Source organism: Dryas octopetala, chromosome 4 (assembly GCF_963921425.1).
Source record: "Dryas octopetala chromosome 4, drDryOcto1.1, whole genome shotgun sequence".
Lineage (NCBI taxonomy): Eukaryota > Viridiplantae > Streptophyta > Magnoliopsida > Rosales > Rosaceae > Dryas > Dryas octopetala.
The window spans coordinates 6,678,314-6,693,990 of record NC_141369.1 but is presented as its reverse complement, the minus strand read 5'-3'; the positions used below and the strand labels follow the sequence as shown (position 1 = coordinate 6,693,990).

Genomic DNA, 15,677 nt, shown 5'->3' with positions numbered 1-15,677 from the left:
ATGCCTTGCTAATGACTCATGCTTCCCTCAAATCCCCCCAATAACACTAATTTGGAACCCTTCTATTAGAAAGCTTGTGGCTTTTCCTAGCCCTAGTATTATTGGTGATGGTGATGGTGATGGTGATGATAGGTGGTTTATACAAATTTCTGCCTTAATTTGGCTACGATTCCCAGACCAATGACTATAAGGTTCTGAGAATTTTGAGTAATGATTCTTCTCGTGGTGGTTCTACTAGGGACACCCCATTGGGGTTTAGATTTACTCCTTAGCCAGAGCTCTTGGAAAATGCTTAGTCCATCTGTTGCTGCTGCTGCTGCTACTTATCCTGGTCAATGGTACTCTCGGAAATCCCGAACACCTACACCTACTAAACTTGTTTTTGTCAATGGTGCTTTGCATTGGCTTCTACCCCGTGACAGAAAATGGGATGAATATCTCATTGTGTCCTTTGATATGTTCACTGAATTATTTTCCAAGATAAAGATGCCTGAATCTTTGGGAAAACCACCACGTCGCCCGCCCATTCTTTTAATACATGAGGAGTCCCTTGCCTTAATTAAAATTGACAAACAATAGACAAGAGGACCATCAAGTTATGATCTCCACTTATGGGCCATGCAGCAATATGGTGCAGTGGAATTGTGGACTACATTATATAGTGTAACCCTACACAAGCTAGGGTCTTTTCTCTTACCGTTTGCTTTTAAAAATAGTGGCGAACAAGTGTTCAAAATCCATTGTGATATGCAGGTAACGCAGCTGCTAACAGTGGATTTTAAGACCAAACAAGTTAAATATTCTCGAGTTGGTGATGGATCTAACTGCCGGTCAATGCATTCTTTTGTATAGAGCATTGTCTTACTTGACTAATTCAATGTTATTTCTTACTAATTAGCAGCAAGCAAGAAGCAACAACAGGGCTGTAGTCAATGGATTCCTTTTTTATGGAACTGCAGTGGCTTGGTGGATAGGAGGTGTTTTAATATTTAGAACGTCATTTTTTTATGGCAAAAGCTTTTAATTATGTAAATGCAGTAGAGTGGTTTCATTTGAAAGTAAAAAATGGATTGAGTTTAGTAGGAAATAATTGTTATTATTTGTAATGCTGTTGATATTATTTGACTTTAAGCTCTATTTTGCACATGCTTGGCAATTCTCTAATTTTATTTATGTCCCCCTTTGAGTTTCTTTCCACTCTTAATTAAGCAATGAGTAAAGAAAAGGTTTAGTGAATATCACCAACTTGTGCATTTATTCCAATCTTATATTTACAAATGCTTATGGTTTTTTAATCTAGTTTTAATCTCATTGCTTCTAGTTTCTTACCTTTATTAAATAGCTTTAGGCTTCAAGTATATTGGTGTATGAGATTAAACCTCACACCTAAAGAGGTCCACTGAGCCTTACCCAACCTGGATGGTGGACCTAGGTGGTAAGTGAGGACAATATCGGTGTATGAATCTTATTGGTAGTGGGACACGTCGCTAGTCTGTTGCACAACACTCACATCATCACATTATTGGATTAAAAGAAACTTAACCATTTTTTCCTTTTAAATTTAGAAAAGTAACATGTTTTGGACTATGTAAACGCAGTTTTATGGTCTAGATCGAGTCGAGATATGGGTTGAGGGATTTGGTATTTTGATTCACATAATGACGCCATCTTGGTCCTTTCAAGCTCAAACAGGTTGGTTTTCTAAATTTGTAGAAAAAAGAGTGAAAGTTTTCTAATGAACCAAAGATTTTCATTCCCTCAACAATCCATTTGTTTGTGCGTTTTACATTTCTCACTACATTTTATGTTTGTTTCTTACAGGATGGGAATTCTTGTACAATTTGTGTTTCCAAAGAAAGTTGCTCTGCTACCCTTTTTACTATATGCCCCACAATTTGCTCTCATATATAATCTAAATGAATCCCACTAAGCTGCAGTTTGAGTACGTAAACGCCATCAGCAGAATGCTGTCAAATTAATATGGGGTCCTCATGGTACTGGAAAAACAAAGACAATCAATCTGTCACTCTTTGCTCTCTTTAAGTTGAGTTGTAGGACACTAAGATGTGCTCCCACCAATATAGCTGTGTTAGAAGTGACAGCACGGCTCCGGAGATTGATTAATTAGTCACTTGTGTATGGCAAGTATGGACTTGGAGATATAGTTCTCTTTAGGAACCAGAAGCGAATAGAGGTTGATAATAATACTGAACTAGCTTCTTAAGGTATTTCTTGATCATCGTACTAAAATCATGGTTGAGTGTTTGGTTTCTTTATCCGGATGGAAGCATTTGTTAGAATCATTGATACATTTACTTGAGGATCCATATGAACAGTACTCTTTGTATTTAGAAAAGGGAGATGAAAAACACAGAGCAAGTTCAAGAAAATAAGGAGTATACTAATGGAAATGCAGAAAGTGAAGGCAAGGATGATCCTTTGACATTTGAGGAGTTCTTGCATTTCACTGAAGGTATGTGGTGAATGACATGGTTAGTGCTTTGGGTTTGCTCAAGTCTATTAAATCTTCATTGCACAAGTATAGGTTCTTTCTAATGGAGGGTTAAATGTATTCCTAAGAGATTTCAAAGTTTCAAGAAGCATTGTCGGTTACTTTACACAATTGAGTAAAATGTGTGTTTGTACATTGAAGTTGCTTAATTCCTCAGGAATTCTATGTTTCAAAATGTATCAATATACTTGCAATAAGAAATTTCTACTTGGAAAATGCATGCTTAATATTTTCACTGCTTCTACTTCTGCCAAATTGTACATGTACAACTACAATATTGAAACCTCTGGAATTGTTTGTCATGGACAAAAGTTGTTGAGCTTAAAGAATGTGAATCAACCGTTCCTCTACAATTATGCTATTTTCATAGGAGATGAGAAGCAACTCCCTATTATGGTTAAAATCAAGGTTTTGGTTTTATCCTTTTGTTTGAACCAAAATTTTACCCATGGACCAAAATATATTTTATGTTGCAATCTGACGGTTGGAGTGAATTTAGGTTGAAAATTATATAATAGATATCTTTGTATGACTTGGATTAAGAAGTATTTAGGCTACGATGTATTTATGCCGCGATTAATATGTATTAATCCTTGTGTGGCCTGGATTGAAATGTGTTTAAGCCATAGCCCGACGGCCAAGTAAAGTCAAAGATTGGGCTTTGAGATGGTTTATATCATTATCTTGATTCTAGTTTAGGTCGACCTCTATTTCGGCCAAATTAAGAAGTAAATCAATATTTAGGTTGAATATTCTTATGGCCATTGACCACATGGACGACCGTATACATTTAACAACCTCACCTAATTGATGGCCGTAGCTAAACTTGATTGCGGCGTGCCAAGCTTGATTGCGGTCGAGGTTGATTGCGGCCAAGCTATTTGTTGAATAGAGTCATCCTAAATATTGATTAGATACATGTATGTATTTATAGGAATGTTGTAACAACTCAAACCTGTATAATTAATTAGGAGTAATTAGGTGTATTTATAGGAATATTATAACAGCTGTATAATTAGGAATAATTAGGTGTATTTATGGGAATGTTATAACAACTGTATAATTAGGAGTAGTTAGGTGTAATTAGGATTTCTTATGAAACCTACTTGTAATCACATTATATAAAACCCCATAGAGGAAGAATAATAAAAAAATAATAATAATTACCAAAATACCTATACTATTTATCATGGTATAAGAGCACAATCTCTGAACCTGTGGATTGTGATAAGCTTTACCATACCATACCTCTAATTTGCTATGGACAACGAAGATATACCCAAAAATGATGCTTCAAACTCCGGCGGTTCCGAAGGGTCCTCTACTTATGTCCGTGATTCATCTACTCCAATCACCCCAATGAAGTTGAATGAATCTAAATTATCTATCATGGTCTCGAAATGCCAGAATTTCCATTGTTGGCCGATGTATGGGTGGTTTCATCAATAATACCAAACCTGCTCTTGCCATCTGAAACCCCGAGTACAACCCCTGGGATGAAGATAACTGCCAAGTCCTATCATGGTTGCTTAACTCCATGACAAACTCGGTCCGCCCTCTCTTTAAGAACTTGGAAACTGCTCAAGGTGTGTGGGACTTTGCCAAAGAGACCTACACAGTTACTCAAAACAGCTCCGGACTCTTTCAACTCTGTCGTCAAGCCATGACCACTATGTAGGGAAATGATTATGTTCCCAAATTCTATGAAAAAATGACTTTGCTTTGGCATGAAATTGATCTGTTGAATCCTAATAAACATACATCTGCTATTGACATTGTCCTTCGCAAGAAAGAAATTGACCGCGACCGTGTATTTGATTTTTTGGGAGGCCTAGAACCTCAATATGATAATGTTTGCAGCCGTGTCCTAGCAACAGATCCTATTCCTGATATTAAGATAGCCTATGCTCAGGTTATGGAAGAAGTAACTCGTCAGGATTCCATGCTTGGTGGTGCGAGTGCTATGGCAATTAAGACTCACAAACCGCCCCACCGTACCGGCACACGTCATGTATCCTTGCTGCCCCATCAAATAGGCCCAACAAATCCCCGCAAAGATCTTGCACCAGGTGAAAAGTGCACTCATTATGGTGGCAACCATTTATTTGAAAAGTGCTTCCATGAACATGGATACCCAGAATGGTGGGATGACTACAAGCCCCGCAATCATGTCCCAAAATCGTCATCTTCCACTCCTAAGGCCTCCTTAGCAGTTACTCCAGGAGATGACTCCATCCCTCCTGAGTCAGGTACCTCTAAAATTATTTTGAGTACTCAAGCTAATACTTATGATAGATATGGATGGATTATTGACACAGGTGTATCTGACCATATGACATGTAACTCTAGCTTGTTTAGTGATCTAAAATCCCATACCCGTGCTCTATATATTACAAGTGTCAATGGCATAACTTTTCTAGTTATCGGAGAGGGTACCATTTCAATATCCCTTGATTTGCCTCTGTTTAGTGTATTGCATGTTCCTTCTCTCAATGGTAGCCTCCTATCTGTTGAAAAGTTTTTAGACTAGTTTCATTGTTTTGGTACTTTTTATCCTACTTATTGTTACTTTCAGGATCTCACAACCTGAGAGAAGATTGGGCATGGTAAATGGAGAGGGGGGTTGTACTACTAGACGTCACCACTTGATAAAGCTAGTCATGGTTGTCAAGTCCAAAGTGGTGGTTCAAGCTAGGAGCAAGAAATTTGGTTATGGTATCGCCGTTTGGGACATGTCTCTTTCAGTTATTTGAAGAAATTGTTTACTTCATTATTTACCGATTTATCAAACAATGATTTCTTTTGTGAAACTTGTGTGATGGCCAAAAGCCACCGTACCTCTTATCCACTGCGTTATAATAAAGTTGCTCTCCCGTTTGAGTAAATTCATTTTGACGTATGGGGTCTTACTAAGGTTGCTTCTTATGGTAACAAATGGTACATAACTTTTATTGATGATTGTACCCGAATGACTTGGGTATACCTCTTGAAGCAGAAAAGTGATGTCAATAAAGCCTTCAGGGATTTCCATGCCATGGTCTTCAGTCAATTCCAGATCAAGATTAAAACATTACGCTATGATAATGGCAGCGAGTTTGTCAACAATAGCATGTCTCAATTTTTTCAGGAACAAGGCATGATACATCAGACCTCATGCACGTATACCCCACAACAAAATGGGGTAGCTGAACGGAAGAATCGCCAACTCCTTGAAATGGCACGGGCTTTTATGCTTGAAAAGAATGTTCCACACTATTTGTGGGGCAATGCTGTGCTAGCTATAGCTTATTTGATCAACCAGATTCCTAACCGATCCCTCAAATTTGAAACACCACTTCAAGTTTTTTCTCAACATATCAATGTGTCATCTGTATCCAAACTACCACCAAAAGTGTTTGGATGTGTTGCCTACACTCATATCGATCTTACTCACAGGACTAAATTAGATGCATGCGCTACCAAATGTGTGTTTGTGGGGTACTTACCTACTCAGAAAGGCTATAAGTGTTTTCACCCACCTACCTAGAAGACCATCGTGACTCTTGATGTTCAGTTTCTGGAGGATGATGCATATTTCTGTTCACACTCTCTCGATTCTCCACTTCAGGGGGAGAGGGGGAGTGAAGTGCCGAATCGCGAAGTGGTTGAAAACTTAGACCAAGTGGTTGATTTTTTGGAAGATTCGCACTTTGCTTCATTCGGGCACCCTTTTGCCAGTACCGAAATTACACCCAATGCATCTGGACCCAATACATCCCATATAGTTGATGAAGACACTACTGAAGCACCATCTCATGTCGTCGTTGATGAAGAAACTAACCCATCTGCCCTGCCAATGCACCAATCAACACTCGAAAACGAGGTACTACTTAACTCTGATAATTAACATGTTGATTATGACTCAAATGATTATGTTGAGAATGTTGAGAATGATGAATCTGTGTCTAAATACCAATTACCACCTCGAACTACTCGAGGCAAACCCAAAACCCAATACTCACTTGACATACATGCAAAATCGAAATATCCCATTAGTAACCATGTGTCTACCCATAGATTGTCTGAGTCTCACGATGCATTTGTTGGTCATCTCTTCTCTATATCTATTCCAAGTAAAGTGGAGGATGCTCTAGCAGATGAAAAGTGGATCGAAGCCATGAACAAAGAGATGACTGCCCTAAAACAGAATGAAACTTGGGATATTGTGGCACTACCTAAGGGGAAGAAACATGTTGGTTGCAAATGGATCTTCACCATTAAATACAAGTCAGACGGTTCTATTGAAAGGTACAAGGCACGACTTGTGGCTAAGGGGTACACCCAGACATACGACATTGATTATCAAGAAACTTTCACCCTAGTCGCGAAGTTGAATACAGTTAAGGTACTACTATCACTTGCAGCAAATTATGATTGGCCTCTATTGCAATTTGATGTCAAAAATGCCTTCCTCCATGGTGAACTCAAGGAAGAAGTATATATGGATTTTCTCCCTGACATGATGACTATTTCAAACTAGAGGAAGGTATGTAAACTGAAGAAGTCCTTGTATGGGTTGAAACAATCACCCCGAGCTTGGTTTGGGAGATTCACACTTGCCATGAAGAAATTTGGGTACAAACAGAGCAATTCTGATCATACTATGTTCATCAAGAACAAGAGAGGAAAAATAACGGTCTTGATCATATACGTCGATGATATGGTAGTGACCGGAGATGATAGTGAAGAAATTTGTCTACTGAAGAAATACATATCTTCTGAGTTCGAGATGAAAGACTTGGGTGATCTGAAATATTTCCTTGGAATTGAGGTTGCCAGATCCAAACATGGCATCTCTTTATCTCAATGGAAATATACTTTAGACCTACTTGCCGAGGTTGACATGTTGGACTGCAAGACATGTGATACATCCATAGAGATGAACCACAAGTTGGGTATCTTTCCTAACCAAGTCCCAATAAACAAGGAGAGATACCAACAGTTGGTGGGAAAATTGATATACCTATCACATACAAGACCAGACATTTTGTATGCAGTTGGAGTGGTTAGCCAATTCATTCATAATCCTAGTAATGTTCATATGGATGCAGTTACCGGAATTCTGAGATACTTGAAGACGTCTCCAGGTATTGGTGTTATGTTTTGTAAGAATAATTCTGATGAGGTTATGGGGTATACATATGCAGACTGGGTCGGATCAATTACTGATTGGTGATCCACGTCAGGATACTTTACATTTGTGGAGAGTAATCTTGTTACGTGGCATAGCAAGAAACAAAAAGTTGTGGCCCGATCTAGTGCAGAATCGGAATACAGGGGTATGGCACATGGAATTCAGGAATTATTGTGGTTGCGTAGTCTCTTGCGTGATTTGGGTCGTAAACCCAAGAAAGCTATGCAACTCTTTTGTGACAATAAAGCCACCATAGACATTGCGTATAACCCGGTACAGTATGACCGTACCAAACATGTTAAGATAGACCGACACTTCATCAATGAGAAGTTGGAGAATGGTATCAATGAACTTCCTTTTGTGAAGACCGAAGATCAGCTTGCAAATGTTCTTACCAAAGCCGTCTCCAGCAAAATTTTCTATGACTCTATTGATAAGTTGGGCATGCGAGACATCTATGCACCAACTTGAGGGGGAGTGTTGAATAGTCCTAAATATTGATTAGATACATGTATGTATTTATGGGAATGTTGTAACAGCTCAAACCTGTATAATTAGGAGTAATTAGGTGTATTTATGGGAATGTTGTAACAGCTCAAACCTGTATAATTAGGAGTAATTAGGTGTATTTATGGGAATGTTATAACAGCTGTATAATTAGGAGTAATTAGGTGTATTTATGGGAATGTTATAACAGTTGTATAATTAGGAGTAATTAGGATTCCTTACGAAACCTACTTGTAATCACATTATATAAAGCCCCATAGAGGAAGAATAATAAAAAAATAATAATAATTACCAAAACACTTATACTGTTTATCACTATTCCAACTAAGCGGCTATATGTTGACAAGGAGGCTTCGACTGCAGTCTTTAGAAATGATTTAAGAGCATCATGGAAGTCCATTCAACGCCTAAAGATGATGAACCACGGCCGACGGCCTAATTGTGGACTTCCATATTCATTCAGTCTTTTACAAAAACAATAGTCCACTCAAGTTCAAAATTCAAAGCTGAAAGAGAGTCCTGATTTGAGGGTATCTCATTAATTGCAAAGATCAAGACCGTACTTAGGAAATATTTCAAGAATTTAATGCCAAAGATGTTATCGTCAAGCCTAAGTCTACTTCGAGCCCACGATGGAAAGAGTTTGGATAGTCTTGGAGATCAAGTCAATAGAAGATAAGGATTGTTATCTCCCATCAAATTCCTGAGATTGGCTAGAAGATTTCTTTGAGGTCAAGTAATGGCCCGGCCCATTACGATTATCATTGAACCTCATAAATACAAGCAGTTAGAGAAGCATAGAGGCAACAAGACCCCCCCAAAATCAATCAATCAACAAGATTATCACCAAATATCATTCAGGCTTTTCAAGCTTCCTAGTTATCATGATTTAGTAGTTTTTCTCTTTTATAATAGTCTATTCTTAAGGGATTGAGGTTAATCTCATGATTAATCTCATGAACTTATTCGGATTTTAATTTTCTTTTCAAGTAGTTTGTAGATTGTTCTTGAGGAGATTTCATGGTTTTGCTCAAGAGTTTAGTGTTCAAAACATTTGGTTTTTTTATAGAATTCTTAATTTTATTATGAGTGTGATCTTTAATATACATATTGTTAGTTTAGATTTTATTTTCCGTACATAATTAGGTTTATTTTCCGCCCATAATTAGGTTTATTGCTTTCTTTATCTCTTTATTTATCGCTTTCGTAGTTTAGAATAGTGTTAGATTTTTGCACTTTATTGTTCACACTCGTATTATTTCTATTAAATCTTTAAGATTACCTTTGTTTTGATTGCACTTTATTTTTCCTGCATCTACTTGTTTATTTTACTTTTTATTTTCATCAATTTCACACTCACCATCCATATATCCATAATCACCCACTATGCCCTCTCAATAGTCCTTGCATCATCAAGGTAGTAAGAACCTTAGATCAAGATCTCGTTCCTTCCTCGGTCACAATTGTTTGGTTCGAAGTTAAATTTACGCGCAAAAAACACAATTGTACAATCAGCCTGCGGCCTCGTACTGGAACGCCCAACGTACATAAGAAGGATGCAGTTTCCTTGATTCGCGGCCTACCCGACACGTGGCCGTAGAGATTTTGAGGCAAACATCTTTGTGTTGTTTACATTTTTTACATTAAGATAAGCTTGTTTATATTGTCTTAATATCTTAATAAATATCATCAAACCAATAGATTTCGACCAAAGCTGAATTTGGAAGAAGTTTGTTTGAAAGGCTGTCAATGTTAGGACACGAGAAGCCCCTTCTCCATATCCAATATAGAGTGCATCCATCATCAGCTTATTTCCCAAAAGGGATTTATACGAAAATCAGATATTAGCTGGTTGAAATGTCAATGGAAAAAGCTATGAAATATGTTTCCTTAAGGGAAATATGTACGGATCCTATACTCTTTGATAAATTTAGCTCATGAAAAAGGTAAATTTGGTCATGGGCATAGCCAGAAAAATATGGTGGGGTGCTGTGGTTTCTGAGTTGCAAGCATTACAAAGGTAGTTGTTTTTTAAGTTGGTTGATGTACTTGTTGTTTTAAGAATTCTAGTTCATAGAAGGTTTGTAGATATATGATACAAGTCAATTTTCTTAAATCTTCTTTTTGGGCCACAAAATTCACGGGCACAAAAAAGAAGGTTAGTGTTGGGGTCATATCACCATACAAGGCTCTAAATGTTGCCCTGAGTTGTAATTTAGAAGTCCTAGTCTTAATTTACCTTCCTTATTCTATGTTTTCCCAGACCTAGTCTAATTAGGATAGATTTATTACTTTTCTTATTATTTTCTTGTGGAATGAGGATTGTATTATTATAATTTTATAAATACCTCCTTATAGAGAAAATAAAAAATATTGAATTATTTTTACCTAAAGCCTGAATTTTGACATCAAGTTTATGCAATTCAAGAAAAAGTCAAGAAATACAGTAAAGATTGACACTGGTTTTTCTGTAAGTGTGTGAAATGTTGATGGTTTCCAAGGAGGTGAAGAGGATGTGATAATAATCTCCATTGTCAAATGTAATGGGAACAGAGAGTTTCATCAAGAAGCCCAAAATTTGAGTGGACTGGTGTGATTTTGGACTTAAGGTTGGGGATTTATTTATGACTTTTTTATATTTTACCCACCTGAACTTTAGGCTGATAAAACTCAAAGGTTTGGGATTATTTTCTGATATCTTTATTCTTCTCAATTAGAGGAATTATATAGGAATACAGATATACAAGTATGGTAAGTCAGCTACACAAATTAAGCTACACGATCCCACAAATCTCTCTTACAATCTCTATAATACCTACACAATTGACTCACTTCAACACTCCCCCTCAAGTTGGTGAGTGGATATCGCACATACCCAACTTGACTAGTGAGTCATTAAATACCCTGCTGGCCACGTACTGCTTTAGTAAGTACATCTGCTAATTGATCTTCGGACTTCACAAATGGAAAGTTAACAATTCCAGCTTCAAGCTTCTCTTTAATAAAATGTCTGTCAATCTCCACATGTTTAGTCCGATCATGCTGAACTGGATTATGTGCAATATTTATGGCTGACTTATTATCACAATATAAATTCATAGCAGTTCTTGGTTTTAAACCCAAGTCCCTAAGTAAGTTTCGTAGCCATAGTAACTCACATACTCTAAGTGCCATACCTTTATACTCAGCTTCAACACTTGACCTTGCTACTACTGGTTGCTTTTTACTTCGCCAAGTTACCAGATTACCACCGACAAAGGTGAAGTACTTAGAGGAAGACCTTCTATCGTCAGCCGAACCTGCCCAATCAGCATCAGTGTAGCCTTCCACCTTTAGGTGGCCATGATTAGAAAACAATAGACCCTTGCTTGGAGCAGCCTTCAAATATCTCAGTATGCGATCTACGGCATCCATGTGAGGTTTCCGAGGATCATGCATGAACTGACTTACCACGCTTACTGCATATGCAATATCAGGTCTAGTATGAGATAAATAGATCAATTTTCCCACAAGCCTTTGGTATCTCCCTTTGTCAGTAGGAGATGCATTCAAATACTCAAATAACTTGTGATTCTGCTCGATGGGTGTGTCACACGATTTACATCCAAGCATCCCTATTTCAGATAGCAAGTCAAGGACATATTTTCGTTGGGATAAGAAGATACCATGCTTCGATCGAGTCACTTCAATCCCAAGAAAATATTTCAAGTCTCCAAGCTGCTTCATCTCAAACTCAGAAGCTAAATACTGCTGTAAACTAGACATCTCATCATGATCATCTCCTGTGACCACCATATCATCAACATAGATAATCAAAGTAGTGATTTCACCTCTTCTTTGCTTCAAGAACAAAGTATGATCTGAATTACTTTGTTTGTAGCCAAAATTCCTCATAGCTTTGGTGAACCTGCCAAACTAAGCCCTTGGTGACTGCTTCAATCCATATAAAGCCTTCTTCAGTCTACATACCATTCCTGTGTCTGAATACTCTAATATACCTGGAGGGGGATCCATATATACTTCTTCAGTGAGGTCTCCATGCAAGAAAGCATTTTTGACATCAAACTGAAGAAGTGGCCAATTCTGATCGGCAACTAACGATAAAAGCACTCTGACTGTATTCAGCTTGGCAACTGGTGCAAAAGTCTCTTGATAGTCAACACCATAAGACTGAGTGTACCCTTTTGCAACCAACCGAGCTTTGAACCTTTCAATGGATCCATCTGCTCTATGTTTCATTGCAAATACCCATCTACATCCTACGGTTTTCTTTCCCTTTGGTAGGAGAACAAGTTCCCAAGTTCCATTTTTCTTCAATGCTTCCATTTCCTCTGTCATCGCTTTGGTCCACCTAGAATCTGCTAGAGCATCCTGCAATTTACTAGGGATAGATGCAGAAGATAATTGATGTACATAAGATGCATATGACTTGGATAACCTATGGGATGAAACGTGATTATTAATTGGATATTTGACTTTGGCTTTAGGATCAGGTTCATACATAACAGGAGGAATACCTCGAGTACTACGAGGTGAAAGTTGATATTCTGGAGAATTAGACACAGAATCAAACAAATCAGAAGAAGAAGGTACCTCAAGAAGCACATCTAGAGGTGATTGTACTAGTGGTTCAGTAGAGGGAGTTGTATTATCATGGACATCACCAGAAATAATATGTTCAGGAGCATGTTGTTCACCATTCCCTTCTGGAGTTGAGTGTTCGGATGAGCGTTTAGGACGACCGTGATCACTAGAAGAAGTAGAATGCTCATATTCAATTGCCTTTGTCTCTTCTAAAGGCTATTTCATCTTGAATGTATCATAAAACCCCAAGTCTAAAACCCATTCGGTCTGACTCGTCCCTTCACCATTCGTCTCCCCCGGAAGGGAAGAATCAGTACTTGTCATAGGATAAAATAACTCATGTTCATGGAAAGTAACGTCCATAGTCACATAGAATCTCTGAGTTGAAGGATCATAACATCGATAACCTTTTTGGTTAGAGCCATAACCCATAAAGATACATTTGAGAGCACGAGGGTGAAGCTTGTCACGCTAATGAGGATGTATGTGGACGAAAACCACACAACCAAATACCCGAGGCTCCAAATGTAAAATAGAGGGAAGAGCAAAGTTATCAGACAAAACATCCAAAGGCCGACGAAACTCCAAAACACTGGACAGAGTTCGATTAATGAGATAAACAGCAGAACTAAGGGCAGCGCGCACCCCACAAATAAGTAGTTACACGTCCACCAATCAACAATGCTCGAGCAACTTCCAACAAATGTCGATTTTTCCTCTCAGCAACCCTATTTTGTTGGGGAGTGTGAGAACATGAAGTCTGATGAAGGACGCCATGAGAATCAAAAAAATCACGTAACTCGTGATTGACAAATTCACCTCCATTATCAGAACAAAGAATTTGAATACGAGACGGAAATTGAGTTTGAACCATGTGATAAAAAGACTTAATTGCAGCACAAGCATCAGATTTATATCGAAGAAACTGAACCCACACCATTCTGGTACAAACATCAATGAAAGTAATAAACCAGCGCATACCGTGAGTAGTAGTCAGTGGAGTGGGCCCCCAAACATCAGAATGAACAAGTTGGAAATGAGTAGTAGCCCGATGATCACTTGGAGTAAACAAAGTACGGTGACTCTTAGCCATCACACAAGTTGCACACCGAAAGTTTGAAGCACTACAACCAATGAACAAGGAGGGAAATAACCGTCGAAGATAAGAAAACGAAGGATGGCCTAATCGGCGATGCCACAACCAAACCAGCTTCTTATTCCCCAAGACTTTGTCATCAACTAAATGAGCATGTCCAAAGCGGCCTAAATTTCCATCACTGTCTCGATAATACAAGCCCCCTCTTCTAGTACCACTACCAATTCTCTCATGTGTGCGAATGTCCTGAAAAATACAATGAGTGAGAAAAAAGTGACAACACAATTTAGGGACTTGGTTAGTTGACTAACGGAAATAAGATTGCAATTTAGCGACGGAACAAAGAGCGTATTGGATAAAGATAAAGATGGAGACAAGGACACAGTACCGACTCCTACAACGGGAGAGGACACACCATTGGCATTAGTAATAAAATGTGGAGAAATGGGTTTTGACAATGATAGAATTAGAGCATGATAGAATTAGAGCATCCAACCCAAAACCAATTGGCAATAGGTGGAGAGGCCCAAGACTTATAAGTACATATGCTAAGCTCTAGATTTTCGATGTGGGACATTACTCCACATTACTCTCAACACGCCCCCGCACGTGTGGCGAGATTTTGGAGCCTTACACATAAACAAATTGTATTGAGTGATGTGGGAGCACATATGACCGTTGGGCCTTACACGCGGATAACCAAGCTCTGATACCATGATAAAACTCAAAGGTTTGGGATTATTTTCTGATATCTTTATTCTTCTCAATTAGAGGAATTATATAGGAATACAGATATACAAGTATGGTAAGTCAACTACACAAATTAAGCTACACGATCCCACAAATCTCTCTTACAAATCTCTATAATACCTGCACAATTGACTCACTTCAACATAGGCTCAATCTCACTTCACCACCTAAAAAAAAAAAAATTGTGTCAATTTACCACCTGAATTAAAAATTTGTTGCAATGTACCACCTCTGGCTCATTTTGTTTAAACTTTTGTTAAAAATAAGAGTTTTTTACTCCTTTTCAAGTTTCTATTGTTAGAAAAAATGATTTTTTACACTTTATTTGCTTTAACACAATAAAAAATTGACTTAAAAAGACCAAAACACTCTTATTTTTAATAAAAATTTAGACAAAATGAATCATAGGTGGTACATTGCAACAAATTTTTAATTCAGGTGGTAAATTGACACAATTTTTTGTTTAGATGGTGAAGTGAGATTGAGCTCAAAATTCAGGTAAGTAAAGTGTAATAAAGCCTTTATTTATAGGGAAGAGGAGGTAGAAGGCCCGGTTACATGTAAGCCTGGCGTTGGACAAGCGCGCTGGAAACTCGAGCGTGCAGATTGAGCCTCAAACTGCTAGGTGACATGCATAGGAACACGATGAACAACGCGGCTATTGGGCCAAAGGGAGGCCCAGTCTTCATACAATGCCTAGCGACCTGAGGGACAGAGTAGAGGAAATGATGGCGTGCGTGACCTTCTAATCCTTCTTGGCTGGTGCATAGTGGATGGCTGCAATGCCGCCACATCATCTTCTTATTTTCTTTTCCTTCTAAATTTCCATTTCTAAATTTATTCCAACATTGGAAATTTGTCCAAAATTCATACGCGCTTTGAAAATGTCCCATAAAATTTTACAGACTCATCTCACTAAGGCCCCGTTTGAGATTGTGGTGGAAGACCCAAAAGCTGCTGTGGATGACAATTCTCAATCACCCACAACAGTTATGGTGTTTAGTAAAAAAATAAAAAAGTGCTTTGCCCCACAATTCTCAACTCCCCACAGCAAA

At 38.1% G+C, this 15,677-nt stretch overlaps 1 pseudogene; it reads left to right on the top strand.

Annotated features, from left to right (window-relative positions):
* Positions 1-210: 210 nt before the first annotated feature.
* LOC147286379 (uncharacterized) lies at positions 211-10,788 on the top strand (annotated as a pseudogene).
* The last annotated feature ends 4,889 nt before the right edge of the window (positions 10,789-15,677 follow it).